Below are 23,167 nucleotides of genomic sequence, written 5' to 3' on the forward strand. Positions count from 1 at the left end.
AGATTGGTCAGGTATGATCTTTCTTTAACAGATCAATGCTGCTATTGCCTCTTAACTCCATTCGTATCCAGATGATCTTGCATTACTTGTTTATCTATTTAGACTTCATTATTTTCCCTGGGAGAAAAGTCTAAATTTTTTTGATCCACTATACTTTTTTAAATTAAGTTTTAAAGAGAAGCTGATCTACGTATACGTACTTGAAAAAAAAAGTTATTCAAGAAGCACGAAAGTTATAACAAACGCAATAAAAATCAACTTACTCTTATAAAACGCTCTTTGCAGAAATCTCAATGGAAAATGTTTCGGATACTGCAAAGCTATGAGTTTAACTTTTCATGATGACAGTGGTAGTGCTGCCTGTCTTAAAATATTTTAATAACTAGCTCGTCATCTTGTCCCTGTTCCCCTACAGGATGATTTCAATATGGAAGTAAATATTCCACGAGGATGATTTCGAATGAAAATAAGAACAAAAATTGTCTAGAGGAAGTTTTACAGGATGACTGCAGTGTCTGGGTCTTTAAATTAGACAAACATTGAAGGAATTGTTTATTTTTTGATATTCAGATAGGTTACGACCGCTATTATTTCATACAGTGTGGAAAAACCCTGGGTTCGGTTCGCGTCTAGAGAGGAACGTGTACAAATTTTTTTCCAACCTTTGCCTGAGACCAATTAACTCGATCTCGTGTGAAGGTTACATTCTTTTTCAAACCCCTGTAATCTCGAGTTTTTGATCCCATTCACAAACGCCTTATGCCTCGTAGCCATGTTGGTCCTCACCTAAAAATCTAATATAAACATATAATAATTATAATGTAATAATACACTAATTTATTTAAAAAATACGCAGTTAATTAACTATGTGATTAATAAGCTGAACACTGAAGCATCGAAATGAAACGGTAATGTATTTTACATTCCCTCAAATAGGGCGCCTCGGAGATTTCCAGACAATCCGTAATAAAGTTCTAATTGTAGATTTCTTATCCTGACGTTTTAATTCCGCTCTGCGGGGCCCTCAAACTACACAGAAGAGAGCGTCCTCTTTCGTGTACATTTAGTCCATATGGTATTAGCATCTGTGTGAGTTTCTCCATGTGTAATTCAGTCCAAATTGTCAATAACTTTTCAAGTATTGGGACATCGAGTCATCACAGAAAAGATGGAGCACAGAATGATCATATCACTGCATCATTATGGAACTTGTGTATGTGAAAATGTGATTTCAAGTTAATAGTTTAAATTAAATATTTTGAAAAGGCTGCATGCTTAACAAGAACATTGACTTTCGTGGCATCCGCTTGCATGGCTGTTTTATTTAGTTTAAACTTGCTATGTTTTATTTGATATGTAATTTAGAAATTTATGTTTATTTTTACATGAGTGTCACCTAACCTATTACATTTTTATGCGTATTCCTATTTTATTTCTTTCAGTGCTTTCATGTGGTCGCACCTGAGCTTTCACCTGAAGATCCGTCGGTAGGCTTGATTAGGTAGGTCAGCTTTCCTGATGTTTTGTAAAACCGTGTGAGAGTTTGATAGGTTTGACCAGTTATAAAAATAGCTTTCATTGATTAATTCCGAAATGCATCAAAACGACAAAGGAGATACCTGATAAAAGAAGAGAGGCCTTCGATATGTCATAAATGACTACACTATTTTATGTCTTTACAAAAGGACTGCCTCTTTCTTTAATTCTTAATGATTCAGGATTGTTCAATTTCCACTTTATTTTCACTCCTCCTATCTACTCCATCTGATGTTCCTCGTGCATCGTGGAAACCGAGGATATGGGCAGAGTGCTTCAGGTTTTACAGCTGCCTGTGTGCTTGATTAAGTGACCATTACTTCAGTCGTTTTCTCTTCCCCACGAGCGTTGCTTACGCACCCCTTATAGAAAGAGTGAGCCTTATCCTGTGATAAATTATTTGGCAAAGAGCTACCCATCTATCAGATTCCCCCATCAGTCTCTGTCGTGTCTCATACACCCATGGTAACAACCACTTAAGCGTGGATCAGCATAAAAGACTAAATCCCAATGGGTATTCGCTTCGTTAGTAGGATAAGATGGCTTTAAACATTAATTACTATTCTGAGTATAATCACTGATTCAGCACAAGGGTTTCGATTTGTCTTTAATGGGCACAAAATCTCCAATAGGGAAAGAGAAAGAATTAATGCAAATAATAAACACGTATTTACAATGTACATATAAAGAAACAATATGTCTCTAATTATATTTTTTTTTCCTTAGACGAAATTCATATCTCACAATATGACTACATTTCCCAAATGCACCACTCTGCAAACTCTATCATTTCTCACTTGCCCCCTTTCCTCCCAGACTCCTGAGCATTTGGACGGCGTGATAATCCCCATGCTTGAGAGAATATCGATGAAATGAACGTGAACTCTCTCTCTCCCCGTAGACACAGGTCGATACCCTTTCCTTCTTTACTTACGACTTTCCCCCTCAGATATGTGATATAGAACAGAGGGAGGGATTGCTTCGGAAATACCGTGGATTATGGGAAATGATAAAATTAACTGTCCATACTGTCCCCTAGGACATTTAATTGCTACTTCAATTTCCTCTCTAATCTTCTCTAGGACTTAAGGTTAAAAATAAAAGCGTTAGGAAAAATATTTTGCCCAATATGTTAAGAAAAGTTAAGAGAAACTTTTTTCAATCCCCGTACTCACAAAAAATAAATAAATAAAGTCTTTCGAAATATTCTAGGAATTTTTTTTTCCTCCGGTGTCCTTATGAATTTCCCTTCTACCTGCTATCTGACTTTGCTAGCAGCTTTGGAAAGCCTTTATGGATAAATGAGAGATGTTTTAGAAGTCGCGATATTCTAAATGTTAAGAACTGTTTATTCCAGACAATCAGCAAATAAACTAAATGTTTTGGATTGATTTTTGCGACCAGTTGAATCCAAAGCCGCTGCCCCAATGTAATAGTAACTTATTATTATTACACTGCTCGACAAAACAGAACACATAGAAAACGTGGTGTAACTCGTGCAGCATGCGATGAAGCGATATAAAATTTGGTATGGTCGTGTACCATAAAATAACAATGAAATGAGGAGACAGAGAGAAACTTCAGATAGGTATAAGGGAAATTTATAGGGGTTGAATAAGAATTGCCAAAAGGTCACATTACAGAAGTCGATACAAGATGCTCGAAAGTACGGTCACATGATATCAGTACAGCATGTGATCTCATCCAAATCTAAACAGGCCTGACAGCGATGAACCATGTTCGATATAAGGATGTCTATAATATTCTGTTGTAACAAATCCCATTCTTCCACCATCGCAGACCTTAGCTCACCAAGTGACCAAGGAGTTGGCTGTCGGCGCCAAAAGCGATGCCCAAGGGTGCTCCACACATATTCAATCGGATTTAAGTCTGGTGATCATGCTGGCCACGGCAGTCATTGGATAGCTTCAGTTTCAAGATATATTTGCGGTAGCGTTGTCGTGCATGAGAGAGAAAAAAAATACCATCTGGGCCAATCGCACAGCTAAAAAGTCGCATATAGGGTTGGAGGATCTGTTCTCGGTACCTCTGCGCAGTTACGGTATCCCTATCAAAAATATGAAGAGGGATGCGGCCGTTAATCATTATTCTGCCCCACACGAGAACACTGCCTCCAACGTGTGACCCTTTCTCTGATAATGGAGGGATGGTACCTCATTTCTCGTTGTCTACAGATGAAATAACGTTTACTGTTTATACACTAAAACGGGACTCATCAGAGAACAGAACTGCACCCCATTTGTCAGGGCTTGAAGTCACATGTTCATGGCACCAGTTTGGACGAGCCTGTGGTGATTTGGGGTTAATGGGACACAAACCACTGCCTTCCTTGCATAGAGTCCACTTGAATTGAGCCTTCTTAGCACAGTTCTGTTTGAAATGTTTTCACCTGTGGCCGCAGCATCCTCAAGAGAGAGATAGTTGATGGCTGGACATCGTAGTGTTCCGTCTTGCTTTTATACCCAGATAGCAGTCTGTTCTTGTTGATGTAGCCCTCAGGCGACCCTGGCCAGCTCTTCTTGTAATGGTTCCTGTCTCCCGAAACTGCTTCCATAATGTCGAGACGACACTGCGTGGCACATTAAGCCAATGTGCCATCTCCATCTGCGACTGCGCTGCTTCAAGTCGTTCGACGGCTTGCTATCTCAAAGAATCATCTAAACGACGATGACTTGCCATCCTGAGTACTGGAGATGTGGCTATCTCAGTGAGTAAGCCAAAAAACGGGAATTAAATGGTGTGGTCGCAACTCCAACATAGAATAAACCCTGCTTTACAACTATGTAAAGCAGGGTTTATTTTGCTGCAATTCTGTACGGCTTTTCTGTTTGAATATAAGAACAGTATTTTTTTTATTATGTTTATTTTAGCTTTATTAAAAAACAGACACGCTTTGAATTAGGAGGCATTTCAAAAAGAGTAAGGTCGGTTTTTTAAACACACCTAACATCTCATAAGTTTTTAAATTCTTTCATCTCTCTGTTATTATGACTATTTAATCAAACTGATAGTGAAGTGAGTTAATAACAAGCTGTTGCTGACATACGATGTAGGAATTAAAATATGTAAGGACTTAGCCATTCATGACGTAACTTTGTTCGAAGATATAATTTTTCAACTCTACGGCCGATCTTTCCTTGTTGTTGTTGTAGCGTATCAGCGACTTAGACCCTATTGTACTCTATATATTATATCTGTAAATAGCCTATGTTCTGTGAAAACACTCATGCACACAATATATAAGGTTTTTGCTGGACGAAACATTCGAATTTCCAACGGTCCATCTTTGAGTTAAACGAATTTTACTCGAGTCACTAGTGGCTTTAACTCCTTTTTAATTTTATTAACACAATAGAAATAATTAAATATTATTGGAGGAGTTGAACTGACGTGCAAGATACAAAAACAGAATTTATTGTTATTTTTTGCTTTGCAAGCTATGATCAAACCCTGGAGACTTGCTGCTATGGGATATTGCATTCTTACTTGTAGTTACAATAAACGATTATTTACTTACCTAGGAGGATTAATGAATCTTCTTTGAACATTCTCTGTAAATAACTTTCTTTGTAATTATCTCTTCAGTTAAATGATACGTTAAATCCGTAGCATTTTTGCTGTTTTGGGTATTGCATCCGCCCCCTGTGTAATCAATTCTATGACCATATCAGCTGTAAATGTTGAGTGGCTGGAAAGACACTATCCCTTCTTACCAAGGGACACAAAATGTTTGTGGAATACTATCATAAATCAAACAGAGTTGGATGAATTTCTAATTTTTTTTGCAATAGTTTCTGTAGCATCTGGGATGTGGGTGTAACTTTTGTTAGGCGTGCTAAGGTAAATACCGATGAATTAGTCGTGGTTCTCCACAACTAATTCATCAGTCCGAGATCTTATTCAGGTGGTCACACTTAGGTAATGCAAAGAATACCATTGCACTATCACGCTTGAGAGTAATGCAAAAGATTACTCTTGAGCATGACGGTCCAAAATATTACCTTCAAGATTAGTTCCTGTTGCTGACTAATTCCTGAGAGTAGTCTGTTGGAGAATATGTGGAACTTTTTTAAGAATATTAATTTGTATATTCTTCGTTTATATTCCACCTAAGGAAAACTTGGAAACGAAAAAAATGTGTGTTTTTTACGGGAAAAAAAACATGGTATTATTATTTCTCTCTCTCTCTCTCTCTCTCTCTCTCTCTCTCTCTCTCTCTCTCTCTCTCTCTCAGGAGAAAACACCTTTCCGCTGGTGGGAAAAGCTTCCAGCAGCAATATACACTAGCTATATCCGCCTCGGTAAGTTCGTTAATAAACCTTGACCAGTAGTTTCTTTATAGGAAGGCTTCTTTTCCAACTCTCCTAGTCCATCACGTACAATATGGATAAAAAGCATTTCATTACAATCCCATATGTTGAAAATTGGTATAAAAAACTGAATTATTTATGTAAGGGCACGGACATGAAAGTGATAACTAGACCTACTAATAAATTACATACATTATTAAGAAAACGTTCGACTAATTCTTCCTTTCAACAAACAGATGATCTTGTTTTCCAGCATTTCTTGTAAAGACTGTGACTCGGCTTATATCGGATCTATTCGGAGCTGTTGGATTTTCGCGTAAAACAACATGAGGCTTCGATACGCGCGGCGAGAGCAAACGCTTGAGCATGACATTTCATGCTGTGAATGAGGATCATTCTTTCCTTTTTAATGAAGCCAAAATAATTAATATCCAGCATAATTATAGTAAGTTACTTATTGCCGAAACTCTTGAAATGAAACTCTGTAGAAACTCGATTAACATTCGCAGACCTTTTTTGATATCAGATGTTTGGTCCTATAAACGCATGCGTGATGAAAGCTAAATTTCTTTTTAAATACATACGCATCGGCGCATTTTTTAGTTTCATTCCATCAATACATGATGGACTAGGAGAGTTGGAAAAGAAGCCTTCCTATAAAGAAACCAAGGTAATCCCTGTATTATTTATTAAAGGTTTCAAAATATAGGATATATTGAGCATATAATAGCTCTTATTACACTAAACTAAAAAAGGACTGTAGCCCGAAAACAAAACTACTGCCTCAGAAATAACTGCAGAACTTAATGTTGAGTCTCAGCAATCCAGTTTCTAGCAAAACAGCTCGGCGAGAACTTCATAAAGCTGAAATTTATGGCAGAGCCATTATTGCCAAACCACTCTTACTGATGGTAATGCTAAAAAGACGATGCAATGGTGTAAGGAGCAGAAACACTTGATGGTTGGAAACGTCATATTTTCAAACGAATAATCTTTCACACTTTTTCCAACGGCACGGAGAGTTTACATTTGGTGAATGCCAAAGAAAGCGCATCATCCTAACTGTCTTGTGCCAACCACCAAACATGGAGGAGGATCAATAATGGTTGATCCTCCTCCTCAGTATTGCTTCCCAAAATCTTGACATTCTTTAGGTCATATTGTCACCATGATGAGCGAATTACTGCAGCTGATTACCTTGATATTCTGAGTGACCAGGTTCATCCCATAGCACAAACATTGTCTTCCACAAACGTTTCCATGTTTCAAGATAATAATGCCCCAATACGCACAGCCGGATATGTTCAATCTTGGTTTGAGGAGTATAAAACTGAATAGGCTGAGCATCTTCCATGGCCTGCATAATCAACAGACTTAAACGTTATTGAGCCACTGTGGGCATATTTGGAGGAGAGAGAGAGAGAGAGAGAGAGAGAGAGAGAGAGAGAGAGAGAGAGAGAGAGAGAGAGAGAGAGAGAGAGAGAGAGTGTGAAACAGAGTTCCTCCACCTTCATCACTCAAGGAACTCGAAAGGTTCTCTATAATGAATGGTTGAATATTCTTCTTTGTCTTTTTTTTTTTTATGAAAACCCCAAACACGAAAGGTATCAAAACCTATAGTACTTAGTACCGTGCATGGATTGAAGGGGAAGTATGGGGGGAGGGGGATGCCGGAAACTTTGCTCTAGAGACTAAACATGGGTTTCACCACTTCAAGCCTCCAATAAGCAAAGTGGTGGTATTTCAACGGTTGATGAAAGTCATCTACCACCTGTAATTAAGACAGTTCAAGATTTATTTGAATCTATTCCACATAGAATAGAATATTCCATATAGAATATAATAGAATCTATTCCACATCGAATAGATTCAAATTACAAACTGAACAGCAAAGTGTGGCCCAACACCATATTATTGCATACCTGTATCCCTTATCGCAGGTATTTCCATTATTTTGTCTACCCCCCCCCCTGTATATAATGAATTATCTACTTTTTAATTACCTAATATTAATAAAATAAACTATTGACATAAATTTAGAAGAGCGTTCTTATCCTTAAATCGGTTTTATGATAATTTAATTAGCCACAATCTATGTTCAATGGGCATACTTATTTATACTACTAAATAACAATCGGAACGTTGTGTATTTTGATGTAAGGCAATTTAAGTTCAGTGGACTAGTTCAATATTAAATTGGATAGTGGTAAGTCTGTGCACATGCTTATTTTAAATTTTTACCATATTTTTAATTTATTTACGTGCTATTATTAAATGTATATTTAACTGTTATTTTAAATAAGGTTATTTAATCTTTAATTATATAATATAATTTAAAAATTATTTAAAATCTTATTTAAATAAATTATAAACAAATAAAAAAATATTTTTGATGCTTCACTTTGTTGTTACTTTAAATACTGTTCGGTTTCATGACACTGCCTGCCAATCTTTGATAAAGGTGTATTATCTAACACAAACATTTTTTCTTGTGATCCCTCTGCAATCCATAATTAAGAACCTGTTTCAGACCATAATAGGCAGTCTTAACAACTAAATTTAAAAAGTTGCTAAAGAAAAGAAGCGATTCTTTTTTAGCAGATGGTGAACTAGAATTAAAAAAAAAAAAAAACCTACCAAGAATGTGCTTATAATAGATCTCTAAAAGGAACCGGATTTCCAAGAGAGGTAGTGTGTTAGTGGGGCAGTATGCTATTCAGAGGATATCTCTTTGTACAGCAGCAATGAACTGTTAGGGGATGCACATACATAATATCCCTTTGCTGGTTCTTTTTTTTATTTGTGCGTGTAAATATGTGCTCGGGGAGCGTAACAGGCTCGTGCCTTCATTGTCGGCAGGTCCTTCTGACAGAGCCATGAAAAATGATTCTGTGAAAAATGAGTTCTGATTAAGTGCTCGGTTCGGACGGTCGAGAATGCACGGGAACATGTTTCTTGGTTTATTTGTTTCTTGTGCTTTTTTCGTAGTAACGTGTTGCTGACAGTCTGGTGCATTAAATGTTCTTAATATTATCGTTGAAATCTATGGAGAGGAGAAGTTCTTTGTGTTTGTGTGTGTGTCGCACACGCAGTATTAAAATAACAGCCAAAGTGTGCAGCGTGATGTAGAAAATTTCCTAATGTGCGAACACTGCAGTAAATTATATCACATTTGAGCGTTAATTTTCCTTTTGTTTCTTTTATGCTTGTGATGTAGTCATAATAATAATATTTGGGAATAACTAGTTTTCCCAATAATACTGAAAATACTTGTATCTAGGATAATTGGAGAGAAAGAAAAGTATCAAAAAACAAAGTTTAAAAAATTCTATACACCATTAGCACCGTCATGCTCTCCGTTTCCAAAGATATATAAAACAGATATTCGCTTTGTAAAATAGAGGAATGTATTTGGAAGGTGCACAAGGCTGCTATGTCCAGAACTCGACCAACGCGCTCGCCTGGTCGCCATATTAGAGACTACTATTTTACAGATCAGACTAGTGGTTGGTAGGTGAACTGCAGTTCTTTGTTTTGCGATTGCTAGAATCTGTCTCGCAAGGACTGGTGCCACTTTTGACAAAGATGTAGTACGATGGACTATTGTCGCGGACGCTAAACTGTTTGCAGCATTATTTTACGGAAGGAACCTTATTGGTTGAAGGACCAGTGAATCTCCATCCAAGCCATCCAACTATGTCCACTCTTTAAGACAGTGCGAAAATTAAACTTATCTGGAGAGATTTGGTAATTAGTTTCTTTATTCAACATCGACTCAAAAGAGTTTTATCCTTTTTTTTTTTTAATTGATCACGGCTAAAAATGAAAAAATATTCGAAGATTGTTTATTCCCGTAGTACAAAAGTACACGCGCTTTGAGTAACTGTGGCTAAAGCCCGCGTAAATACGGTATTCTCTCTTTCTTGTGAACTCCTCTGACCTTATGTGGTCGTCCCGGAGTGTAAACAGAAAAATTTATGTTATTTAATAGGTAAGATATTTATAATTAATTTGACTTATAGTGCGGATAAGAGTTAATCATATAAAAAAATTTAAAAGTTTCACAGGGTTATCAACAGACCGAACGGAAAAATTTGTCGAAGTCTGGCTATGTCAATTCATTTAATTACACAAGAATATTAAAGAGTAGATTACAGGCATTATAACACTATTTTTCTACACACTTTCCACCATTGTTTAGGCTTGTCCACCCCTTCCCCCGTGGAATGCATTAGATGCTTGCTCTGAAGAAACTGCCCTCAAGCGACTGAGGTCTGACCATAAGTTATCTTCATCAGTTCACGTTTCTTCCCCGACAAATAGTATCTTTTTAGTAGTCCAGAAAGGTGGTGGTAATCTTCGGGCGAAGGGTGATGAATACGCCAAAGCTTCTTATAATTAACGACGAGCTTGGTAACTGATACACGACAATTGTTTTAGCAACAGGCTCTTGCAAACCATCTCAAATATAACAGAAAGCTAGAGTTACTTCATCAGATCCGTGGTAGCACATCCCCACTCGATGCTTGGTGGCTTATTTTGAGGAAGAAGAATAATATGATATTGATAGACTGTTCGCTTAGGAGAGAACCCCAGTCTTAGTCTAATAGAATCCAGTGTGGGAAAGAACTGTCTGCGCGGTAGCACAGTGGTATCGTCGCCGTCCTCCACACACCGGGTGGAAAAAGGCCCGGGTTCGAATCCCGTCGATGACGCGAGAAACTTTAATGGGCTTTTTTCACTCCGTGGCTGAGTTAGTCGGTCTCAGGCGTAGATAGCAAGGTTCCTTGCTTGGGGTTTTCGTCCAGCAAAACAGGCAAATCGACCAGAGAACACACGCAATTTACAGACATAAAAACACACGGGTAGATGTAATCAATTACGGGTGACCCTAATAAATAATTTGGTCTGTGGGAAAGAACTATGAGGGCTCGTTCACGAAAGCGTACATCGCTTGCCCGATTAACAGAAAGGATAAATATTTCCGTCAACCGTGCATGAATCGTTGAAGGATTTCATGCTATATTGCAGACAATATGAAACCCCACAACAGTAACGAAATTACAAATATTAAAAAGCTACCGCATTAATAACATAAAGGAGAGAAAAAAAACACAACCATCGGACATTCTGACTCTTCCGCGTCCCAGTGGACTTGAGTGAATTGTAGTTTCGTCTCTGTCGGCAAGGGGTGGTGTTCCGGGTTACTGTGGTGAGATTCTTGGCTGCTAGATTCATTCTGGTTCAGAATATCTGGTACCAATCGGAATTTTTTTTTTAAATCACACGGGGAGTGGTATATCTATATATGAAAGGAAACTTCATTTTGACAATTTAGGAAGCTTCATTTTTAATTTAAATTAGATACGGTCACGCCTTTTTGCTTGTGTGGCGACTTTTTTGGCGATTGCTTTGTTGTGATAATTAAATGACATTGTCTCTAGTGACACTTGTTCCCTACTAGTTGCCAGCCTACACTATTAAAATATGTTCACTTGGTGATCTGTCTATAATGTATACCCTGAATAAATTCAGTTATCAATGATTATGGTTTAATGACCAATATATGCAGTAATAAAATACCAGGTTATTTTTGTTTATTTTTTTCTGAAAAAATAAGAATTAGATAAATTAATTGCAAGTAATGGAACGGTTAAGTACTAAATCCTCCGGTGGCTCAATTTCATTTCTGGAAAAGCATTTTTTCCACCTCCAGAAACATTCCTGAAGATGAAGATGATCTAAACAGATTGTCACCTTGCTAAGCTGAGCGTGCTCGTAGGCTGGAGGAAGAGAGAGCTGAAGCCTCCTCCAAGAACATCTTGTTTTATATTACATAATTGGATACTGTCACGTGTTGACGCTTGTAAAAACTACCAAACTGGGTGAGCACTATCTCACATTAATGTCACTCGGGAATGCTGTCTCTCGCCCATCGAGTCTTTAAAGTGGAGTTACTGTTCAGAAGCAATAACTACTCACTCTCTCTCTCTCTCTCTCTCGCCCTAAGCAACCTGACTAAGTGTCTGCAAAGGACTTTGTAGCAGAAAACCCTTAAATTCATCAATAAGCTGCACATAGGAAATGTGCGGAGACAAAGCGTACAGAACCACAGTGCTTTACTAAACATATCCATTCGTGGCCAAGTCCATTAAGTTGTTTCTGCTTCCTATCTCTAATGTTTTGGGGGTGGGCTGAGGGACTATCTCGGGAAACAAGCTCAGATCGAGTTCGCAAGTTGTCTATATTAAGAACCAACTTGCTTTTGTGTTCTCTTGTTCAGCTCTCACATTGCCACCGACATCATGCTGGACCCTAAATCTGCACTTGCACCAAGCTTAAATGAAGTCTCATCCAGACGTTGCCGGGATCAAGAATCGGAAATAAATAAATATATATATATATATACATACATACACACATATATATTATTTTTTTATTTTTTACTCCACATTAACGTCACTTTTCAATTTTAAATGTATTATTCGCTTTTCCGTGATGCGTTTTCAAATACTTTATTGCAGAACCCAATAGGTTCTGCAATAAAGTATTTGAAAACTCCTTTGACGTTATACGAAATAGATTACCTTATGTAGATTATCCCCTGGATTATTTTGTCGTTTTACGGAAAAGTGTACACTTCAAATTGATGTTAAAAAAAATCGTAAACTGTAGTTAGTGATCTCAGGCTAATAAATTTCCGCAACCATTGCGTGGCGCCATCTATTGGATTTTTCTTAGTTCAAAACTAGGAAAAGCATAAAAAAAAATGTACAGTATTCGTAAGTACATATTCAAACGTTTGGCATTTTGAATTATAACTGTTCATTTATAATTTATTTTCCCATTACAGTACTTCTGTTTCGAGGAGGTACGAATGGGATGGGATGAATATACAGCCACTGAGCCTCGGACACTTAAGCAGATAAATAAACGTATTTGAACGTACTTTTTTGTTATTACCGTATTCAGCATAACTGATTGAAATAAATGTGTTACGTTAACACGAAGAAATAGATTAACACCTATATTCAAATACATTAATTTCTTTAACGAATAAATTAATTTTTCAAAGATCAATCTAATATACAAAATTGTGGTTATTTAAAGAACGTCAGAGTTTTATGAATTATTTAATATATGACTGCCCCAAGTGTAGTCAGTTATTTTCATTCTAAGCTGTTGCTCTAAAAGCAAGTACAGTAAACTATATAAAACGGCACTTTCGGGGATTAAACGGTGCCATATTTAAAAATTTTATGGATTTTAGAGATTTGTACTTGTGGTTATCATGAACAGTTTTAGAGAAGCCAATTTCAATAAATATTAACATAACTGAAGTAATTTTTATCTGTAATTCATTTATAATTACTACCTTGTCCTTTCATCTGTTTTTTCAGGATTTAAATTGCATGGATAATATAATGGTCTCAATTCTCATGGCTGGACAAACTTTCCTTTATTCAGAGTTCCCGTGGTATTGCAGTACTTTCAACGAATAACTTTAGCTATATTGCAACTTTTAAAAGTGATTTCGTATACCGTAAGGCAGCTCACATCGAACAACTTCTTTACAACTCTTTTGTCTGTGGGTTATCACTGGTGACTACCTGCTATCTGACGAGGGCCCAAAACTTGTTCTGAAACACGCTGTCTTTTAAACAAAATGGTCGGTTAACATTTTGGGAGGCCATCAATTTGAAAGTAGGGTAATACCCGGGCAACTTTGAAAACAGAAGTTTGTTCTGTGAGAATTAAGACCAATGAATATTTATGCAAAGTAAATCCTGCTGGTCGCAAAGACAGATTAAAGCTCAAGACAGTCAGTCCTCAAAGCAACTTATAAAGAAAGCAACACCATTCTTTTTTGCATGAATTCTTAACGACAATTGCAATCATTGACACGAGTACTTGATTACTTTCTTAATGTTTCCGGATTGTAAAATTTTGATTTTTTTTTCCGCTTTTTTATATAAAATATGTCGGATTCTTTAAGAGAGTACTGTATTTCAATAAGGTGCAGCGAGCACCAGAGTGCTTTCCAAAAGTCTTGTAATGGTGCTCGACAAAGCTCATCTCTAAACTGACTGGCGCTCGATAACAAAAGCGTTCGATACTAGTAAAAAAGTTGGGAACCTAAGCTTATTTTGGTGTCCTCTCGACAATGCTTCTCTGATTATGTTGAGCTAGAGGCGGATTTATGTAATGGTGCATAAAGCACTAGCTGAATTCCCTCGTAAAAGGGAAGCAAGATGTCTGTAGAGAGGCCCACCAACTGACTTTGCGGTTCGGCCCCCTTTGACAACCTAAATCCGTTCCTGCGTTGAGGTTATTTAAATCAAACGATATTTCACCGTAGGAATTACAGTTCTCTGTGGCTTCAGTTTTGTTTATTTCATTTGCATTCTCAAAATGCTTTGCACAATGTCTGTTTTATTTACCTTATCCAGCTATTCTATCACTAATGTTCTTTTATTTTGTAGATTTACCTTTTCTTTTCCTGTCCTTCGTACTTCTTCTAGCCCTTTATTTTATTCACTGAAGCAGATTAATAAATATCAAGAGGATATATATATATATATATTTTTTTTTTTTTTTTTTTTTGTGAAACTTCGTATTTCAGCTTAGTTAATTAATTGTTTATTTTTATTCTTCCTCTTTATCTTCGCCTTTTTCCCACGTTTATATGGGGTCGGCATTTCTGTCCTTAATTCTTTTCCTCCATTCCTCCCTATCCTCGGTTTCCTCTCTCCTCCATCCTCTCTCTTTTAAATCCTCTGCCACATTGTCCTTCCATCTCAGCTTAGGTCTCCCCCTCTTCCCTATCACCTCCAACTTTTCACACCTCTTCCCCACATACTCCTCACTTCTTCGTTCCACATGTCCAAGCCACCTCAACCTAGATTCCTGATTTTTTTTACTCAGAGGTCCCACCTTAACCGTACCTCTGTAGTCATTTCTTATCCTGTCCTTCCTCACACCACACATCCATCGTAGCATCCTCATCTCCGCCACTTCCATCTTCTTCTCCTGGGCCCTTGTAATCGCCCATGTCTCAGCACCGTACATCAATGCGGGTCTAACCACAGTTTTATACACTCTTCTCTTCATTCTACAATTTACTTTCTTATCACACAGCACCCCACTCCTCTTTTTCCAGTTCAACCATTTACATTGCACTCTATGCTGTATTTCTGCACTCAATCCTCCATCCCTCTCAACGTTCGATCCCAGATACTTAAATTTCGAAACTGATGGTAGTTTTTCCTCCTGCAGTTTTATAGAACTCTCATCTTCTCCATTCAATACCATATATTCTGTCTTTGTTCTACTTATCCTCATGCCTCTCTCTTCCAACGCTTTCCTCCATTCCTCCAATTTCTTCTCTACCTTTCCTTGGGATGGTTCGCACAGTACGATATCATCCGCGAACAGCATACTCCATGGTGCTCTACTCTTCACTTCTCTCACCAACACATCCATTACCAGATCAAACAGATATGGGCTAAGGGCTGATCCCTGGTGCAGTCCAACTTCTACAGAGAACCCCTCAGTCATACCTACACTACTCTTAACCTGGGTCACCGCTCCCTCGTACATTTCCTTCACAAGCCTTACGTACTTTTCTGATGCACCCTTCTCCCTCATGCATCTCAATACCTCTTGTCGGGGCACTCTATCATATGCTTTTTCCAGGTCTATGAACACCATATGCAATTATACTTGCATCTCCCTGTATCTTTCCATTACCTGCCTTAAAGCAAAGACCGCATCTGTTGTTCCTCTTCCCGGCATGAAACCAAACTGTTCCGCTCCTATTTCTGTCTCCTGCCTTATCCTTCCACAATTCTTTCCCAGATCTTCATCGAATGAGACATTAACTTTATTCCCCTGTAGTTCCCACATTCCTGCACATCATCCTTTCCTTTATAGATTGGCACAAGTATACTTTCCCTCCACTCATCGGGTATCCTCTCCTGCTGCCACAGTTTTTCCATAAAGTCCCATAGGATATCGATCCCTTCTTCTCCCAGACTTCCCCATACCTCTACTGGTATCTGATCAACACCTACTGCTTTCCCCCTCTTCATTTTTCTGAGTGCGCTTTCCACTTCTTTCCTGCTTATGCCTTCCACTACTCTTTCATTCGTCTCTCCATCCTCGCATAATGCTCTTGGGTTTTCCTCATTTAATAACTTCTTAAAATAGTCTTTCCACCTTTCCTTAACCTTCTCCTGGTCCTGTATAACCATTTCCCTCTCATCTTTTATCTGTTTTATTGATGAGAAGTCCTTTGATGTCTTGTCTCTCGCTTTGGCTATTCTCATCAATTTCCTATTTCCATCTTTCCTTCTCCGGTTCCCCATAGGCCTCGTCCACTGCCCTCGCCTTTGCTATTGCCACAGCCCTTTTTGCCTCCTTATTTGCTAATTTATATGCTTCTTTATCTTCCTGGCTACCTGTTAAATCCCATCTTTTCTTCATCTCCTTCTTTTGTTTTATCACCGATTGCACTTCCTCATTCCACCACCAAGCCTCCTTTCCTGATGTTTTTCCCAACAACTCTTCTCCAACTTTCCTTATGATACAACTATTTAACTTCCACCACTCTTGCACGTCTTCCAGTAACTTTATTCCTTTTAGCACCTTTTCCCCAAACTCCTTCCTCAAACCCTGTATATATATTTGTATTAATTTTTTAAAAGATTTTTCCTTTGTTATGCCGCTTAATTTATTTCAAGCGTATTTTGATGACGACTTTCTTTGGTTTTTGTTTTACAATTCTGTAATTGTTAGTGATTTTCGTCCAGTATATCTGGACGAAAATAGGCCCAACACTGAATCCTGGGGGACTCCACTAATAACATTAGTCCATGAAGAGTAATGTTCATTGATTATCACTCTGTATCTTCTCCCACTGATCCGTCCCTTTATTCATAGCAGCAACTTACCCTTGATGCCACACTGATCAAATTTGTACAGCAGTCTTTTATGTGCAACAGTATCAAAAACTTTCCTGAAATCCAAGTATATGATATCAAAATTAATTTTTGCATCCAGTTCCTTTGTGGCTACATCATAGTATCTAATCAATTGGTCAGACAAGATTTCCGCTTAACACCCCCCATGCTGTGTCAGAAATATAATTGATGGTTATTTGAAATTTGAACAATTTCAGTACGATTTACAAAAGTTTCAGTTATACGGTTGGTTGCATTACTTCTTTAACCAGCATCTCCATTATTTTCCCTGGAACAGAAGTTAAAGTAACAGGTTTGCAATTACTCGTGTCACCCTTTGATATCCCTTTGTGAATTGGGTATACATTCGCACATCTCCAGTCCGCGGGGACATACCCTGAATCCAAGAATACTCTCATAATTATAGCTACGGGGTTGCTTACTTCCTTCGCTGCTTCCCTTAATATAATTGGATAGATCCCATCCACCCCAGGTGCCTTATGTTTCGCTTTAACAGCTTCTCTTCCATTGTCCTCTCACTTATTGCAAAATCATTTAGCTCCCTGTTAGAATTTGATAAATGATAACGTTCTGGCCTTCACCTCCACTATTTTTCTGCGTTCAATCTCGTTGAGTGTTCCACATAGCATTTAGCTTGAAAATGAAATGCATTCTGCAGTTTATACTCACGCTATTATAACGCCCACTACGTTATTAGCATTGTTGATATTTTTAATACCATGGGAATGAGTACATATGAGATTATCCTGTGATGTCCCACTACTATTGTTGTGGGACATCACAGGATGTCCCACTAATATTGTTGACAAACAGTGTATATACTGGGAAATAAACTTTTTATTGCTCGTTATACCCCCCCATCCATGTTTTATTATACAGTAATTTTCATAACTTTTAAGTTTACATTGGTCGTGCTCAAGTTCGAAAATCGCTGGCCTACAGTGTGCACACACTAAATATTAATCTGTCAACCGACTGTCCTTCACACGAGTCTAAGTGAACTAAGTTTTGGGGATTCCATAGTTACACTCTTTGAAGTAATGGTTTCCAGAGATCGCATGGCAGGACCAGTTTAAAGTAAGATCTAAAAGGCATGCGTGCTCAGTGACAGGTAGATCGAACAGAATGGGATGAGAAATGGACTCCGGGTAGATTCAATAGTCTTGGCACTCTGATACACGTGACTCGGATGAGTCGGATTGCGACAGTTTGTGCCTGTAGGATTTATTAATCACCACTTTAATGCTAAGTGAAGGTTATAGGTTCCAGCTAGGGCTTACAATACCGATCAAAATATTTATAAAACCGGGATATCGGTATTCCAAAAACAAACGTTTTTCTCAATAAATTTTGATGACGGTTAGGTGCAATAAAGTAAGGAAAAAGCAAGTGTACTGTAATTACTTGAATTCAAGTTTTAAATAAACATTTATTGCAATCATAAATATTGTGAAAAAAATCATTAAAAATAAAGTTATTCTAAAAACAAAAAATAATATTGTTACTACAAAGTTTAGTTATGTTTAAGCATCCACACTACCTGTCCGAATAAAGTGAGCTCTTAAGAAACATAAGAAATCAATAGTATGATCGTTTAAAATGGATCTAATTTTGGTACATATTTGATTAGCGGAAGAAAACGCCCTTTCGGATTCTATTCTGGTACTGAGATAATCGTAGACGATCTCAGTCCATATTTTCTAGGCTTTGAACTTTTTTAGCAAAAATAGTTAAAAGTATTTCATTAATTTCCGACTGAAGTTCATCTTTTAAAATCTCATTGGAGTCAGGCAATTTCTTATTTTGGAAAGAATTTGCGGAACACTGATGTTCTGTTCCATGTTGGTCTTCCCTGGTTGAATTATGTTCATCATTTTCTGAAGGAGAAAGACGTTTTATTAAGCGAAGTATAATTTTCACTATAGTATCTTTACTGAGTCTGAGAGAGAGCAAAGAGTGGAGATAAAGAAGAGAGCAAAGAGTTCTTCACATATATAAATGCAAAGAACAGAAGGACAAATCAGATTGGACCCTTATGTAATGGATGTGGGATAGTATTAGATAACATAGCTGAAGTTGCAGACGAACTCAACAGTTAGTTTGAATCGATATTCACATAAAAAACCCTTTGTGTCAATGAGATATTATGGAAGTGAAGTTGAAAAAAATGTAATTAATGATGTTGAAATTTCAGATGATCATTTAATGAGAACTTTCGCGCCTACAGGCGAGTAAGGCTCCTGTGGTTGATGGCATATGCCCTATAATCTTAAAGGCGGCGGCGGCGGCAAGTGAGTGCATTGAACCATCAAGGCTAGTTATGAGAGCATCACTTGACAGGAGAGATTCCGTTGGATTGGTGTGGATGCTTAAACAGAACTAAATTTCTAGGAGTGTAACGGGAAATTACCGATCGGCCAGTCTAACTTCAGTAGTAGGGAAAATCATGGAGGCAATGATCAAGGGTGGAATTCAGGATCATTTAAATGGAAATGGAATTCTATAGGATACACAGCATGGTTTTGTAAAGGAAAAATCATGTTTAACCAATATGGTTAGCCATTTTGACAGGTCACTCGTGAGCTGGATTTAGGGATTAATTTCGACATTATTTGTATTTCAGCAAAACATTTGACTCAGGCCCACATGAGTGGTTACGTTATAAGTTGGAGCAGGCTGGAATCATAGGGAAAATCTTTAGGTGGATAGCACGATGGCTTGAGGGCACCAGGCAGAGCGTTGTGATAAATGGTTATTCCTCTGATTGGGTTAATGTAAGAAGTGGGGTTCCCCAAGGATCAGTATTGGGACCACTGTTGTTTTTGATTATCTTAAATGACATCTGTGAAGGGATGGAGGGCGTGAGGTCTAAACTCGCAGATGATGTAAAGATCAGTAGAGTAGTTAATGATCGCCGCCAAGCAGAGCTTCTTCAGAGTGACCTAGATAGACGTCCGGGATGGTCAGAAAAGTGGCAGCTATGCTTTAATTCAGCAAAATGCAAGGTCTTACACCTGGGGAACAGCAACCCCAAAATAACTTATACACTTGGTGGAGTTTAACTAAAGTCAGTAGTGGAGGAACGGGACTTGGGCGTAACGATACGGTCAGACATGAAGTTGTCAGAGAATTGTGGACAGGTTGCAATGTTGCATGATGTCCTATCGATAATTTATCAAACATTTGCTAGTAGAGATAAGGACGTCATAATCACATAAAGGTGATTTTATAACCTTTGTGATTAAATTATAAACAATTATTTTTATTTTAAATTAGTACCGAAAAACCGGTATTTTTTGTATCAATACCGGAATCCCGGTATTGGAAGCCCTAGTTCCAGCTAATCGCCACTCTTTCAATGCAAAAACGTCATAAAATCATTTTAACTTCTTGCTTCCAAAGTTATTTTCCAAGAAGTATGCAACGTACTTAAAAAAAAACACGTTCATCCCTTTTAAAGCCATTTTGCATTTACTTTTCCAATACCAAATCCTGGGGGACTGTTGAATCCACGTATGGAACTGTTCACAAAAGGTGTGATAGTTGATCTACGCATAACGAGCATGTCCCTATGTCAGATATCATAAAGAGTAGGACACAAAATCAACTATTGGAAACATTATACGGCAGTGGAAGAGAAAAGGTAAAGCGATCATTCGTTCTAAGTCAGGCAGACCACCATTAATGATTCTAGAACATACTGACACATAACGCGAATAGTAAGAGGAAATCCTCAAGGCATCCTCAGTGAGGTGACTTGAGAGACAGTTGACAGAACTGGGATAAGTGCAGGACCACCAATCATCAGAAAAACACTTCATAATGGGATGCCGAAGATGTTTCGGCAATATGCTTCATTGCCTATCCTGGTGAAGAGAACAGAAGCATTTGAAAGTTGCAGAACGTGAGATGTGGAGTGATGAACCACACTAGATAATCACAAAATCAAATGGACTCACATGGATGTGATGTGTGTCCAGAGGACCGTTTCACCCAGATTGTGTTGCACCAATAAGAATAGGTGTTACCTCATCGATGACACTCTTGAATGGAGCTCCCTGTTGTGGCATTTCTTTGGAGATATGTTGTATTTACATCAGAATGACAACGCTTCGCGTGCCTCAAGTTGCGGTTTGTAATGTGGTGATCTGAAATTTCCAGCCCAGAGCCAGATCTCAATCCAACAGATGTTTTGAAACAACTCAGAGCTTGAATGTGGTGTCCTAGTTCAAGCAGAGAACTGACTTCAGCCTTAGAGGAGCAGCAGACAAAGATTCCAGCTTCATAATGTCATGACAGTCCACTGGGGTAATACATATTAATAATTTATTTTTGTTAATTGATGTACAGTATTTTAATTTAACATCCCAATATACACTGAGTGGACAGAAATCATATGATACCTACCTAGTAACAGGTAGGCCCACCTTTCGCCAAGTTAAGGGCAGACATATGGCAAGGCATTGAGTCCACTAGTTCACAAAAGCGTTGCACAGGTATTTCCATCCATGCTTGCTGAACGCTGTCCATAATTCCGTCGCATTCCTGGGTGGAGGATTTAAAGCTCGAACGGACCTTTCCACAGCCTCCCAAAGATGCCGAATCAGATTTCATGTCCGTTGAACGGGGAGGCTATTCCATGGTGGTAAAATCTGCAGAATGCTCTTCGAACCATGTTCTAGTCACCACGGCTCTGTGGGGAGGCTAATTTTTCTACTTGAAGAGTCCATTGTCTGTGGGTACCCGATGACCATGAAGGGATGCAGATGGTCTGCAAGGATGGACACGTAACCTGGACTGTTAGAGATGCGTCTAGACGTACTAGAGGTCCCAACGTGTGCCAGTTAACACACCCCAGACCATTACCGACCTTGCACCTGCGTGAATAGTGTCTTGTTGATATGACGGGTGCATAGCTTCGTGCGATTTCTGCCAGACACGCACCCTACCGTCCGCTCGAAATAACTGGAAACGAGAGTCATCGGACCAGGAGACCCGTCTCCAATCATCCAAGGTCCAGTGCCGATGTTCTTTCGCCCAGTTGAGGCGTAGTTGAGTCCTGCATCGTGGTGTTAGTAATGAGACTCTGGCGGGTCGGCGGCTCCCATAACCTATTGCGGTTAATGATCGCCTGATGGTCTTGGTAGAGACGTTTCTGGCACCTCCCTCGTCGAAGTCGGCGGTGATTTGTGCCACTGTCGCTCTCCGGTTGGCTGAAACAATACAAGACAGACGGCCACGTTCACCACCGCCATTCTATGCCCACAGCGCTGTCCACATGAGATGTTATTCCAGAAATGGCGTACTCCCGATACACTCTTGATACTGTCGAACGGGGTTAGTGCAATTTCTATACCATTCCGCGATAGTGACCTATGCGTTGGGCACCCACTATCATTCCTCTTTCAAATTCTGTTAACTCACGACGTTTATCCATACTGACATCGAATTGGCATCTACGTGAATGCAGTGATGCAAGTGTACCTATATACCTGTCAATTAGTGGATTCGTCCACTAGCAAGAAGGGTGACAGCGTCGCGTTGCCCAAGAACCAGGTATTCCACGAATTCTGTCCTTTCAGTGTACATGTTGTGGGATAAGTGTATATGAAGGCTATACTCAAAAGAAAAAAAAAATACAATAATCCTATATTTACTTTTGCTAACATGTAATAATAAATGATCCCGATTTTATATCGTTTGTCCCTAATAACTAAGGAAATTAAAAAGTTGGCAATGCCATATTTTATTTGCTCTCATGGCTTTAGTGACGATACGCATACAAGGTGACATAATCACACGTTCGCTACCGTGCGAGAAAGTGACGGTTATTGTTGATTCATGTGGTCGGAGACATCACAGAAGAATATCCAATCGCAAGTGCAGGCAAACAATACATGTACTTTGTAAAAATAACGGCAACAAACGTGTGTCCACGATACAACAAAGTAAGGTGAAAGAAACTTACGTTTCGATGCAGTATGCTGTGAATAGATCCATAGCTCATCCATCACTGGAAACCCCCACGTCATCATTCACAGAAATTCTTAACCGTGCGCTTGTACACTTCTACGGCACATGCTGCGTGGGGTAGAGCGCGAGACGGAATGTGGCCAGTGCGATAAAAACGCGAAAATGGCATCCATTAAAGGGCGCTAATGCTCTCATGGCCACCTTAGTGGGACATTGTTTTCTGTTTACCCCTCCTTACGCTAGACTTTTGCATGCCGGTCGGCGTCATCTCGAGTTTTATTTTTATGGCCAGCGACCGCACACTGTGGTAAGCGATTGCTTCAGTCACTACATCGATGGTCATTT

General features: G+C 38.6%; 1 long non-coding RNA gene across 2 annotated transcripts in view; it reads left to right on the forward strand.

Moving 5' to 3' along the window:
- Positions 1–9,761: 9,761 nt before the first annotated feature.
- LOC150077178 (uncharacterized) overlaps positions 9,762–23,167 on the forward strand; it is a 184,452-nt gene continuing 171,046 nt past the window's right edge. For both annotated transcript variants that reach the window (XR_016547743.1, XR_016547744.1), the window contains exon 1: positions 9,762–9,858. This is a non-coding gene — a long non-coding RNA (uncharacterized LOC150077178). The remainder of the gene's footprint in view (positions 9,859–23,167) is intronic.

Source organism: Mastigoproctus giganteus, chromosome 12 (genome assembly GCF_048544385.1).
Source record: "Mastigoproctus giganteus isolate SK-2022 chromosome 12, ASM4854438v1, whole genome shotgun sequence".
NCBI lineage: Eukaryota > Metazoa > Arthropoda > Arachnida > Uropygi > Thelyphonidae > Mastigoproctus > Mastigoproctus giganteus.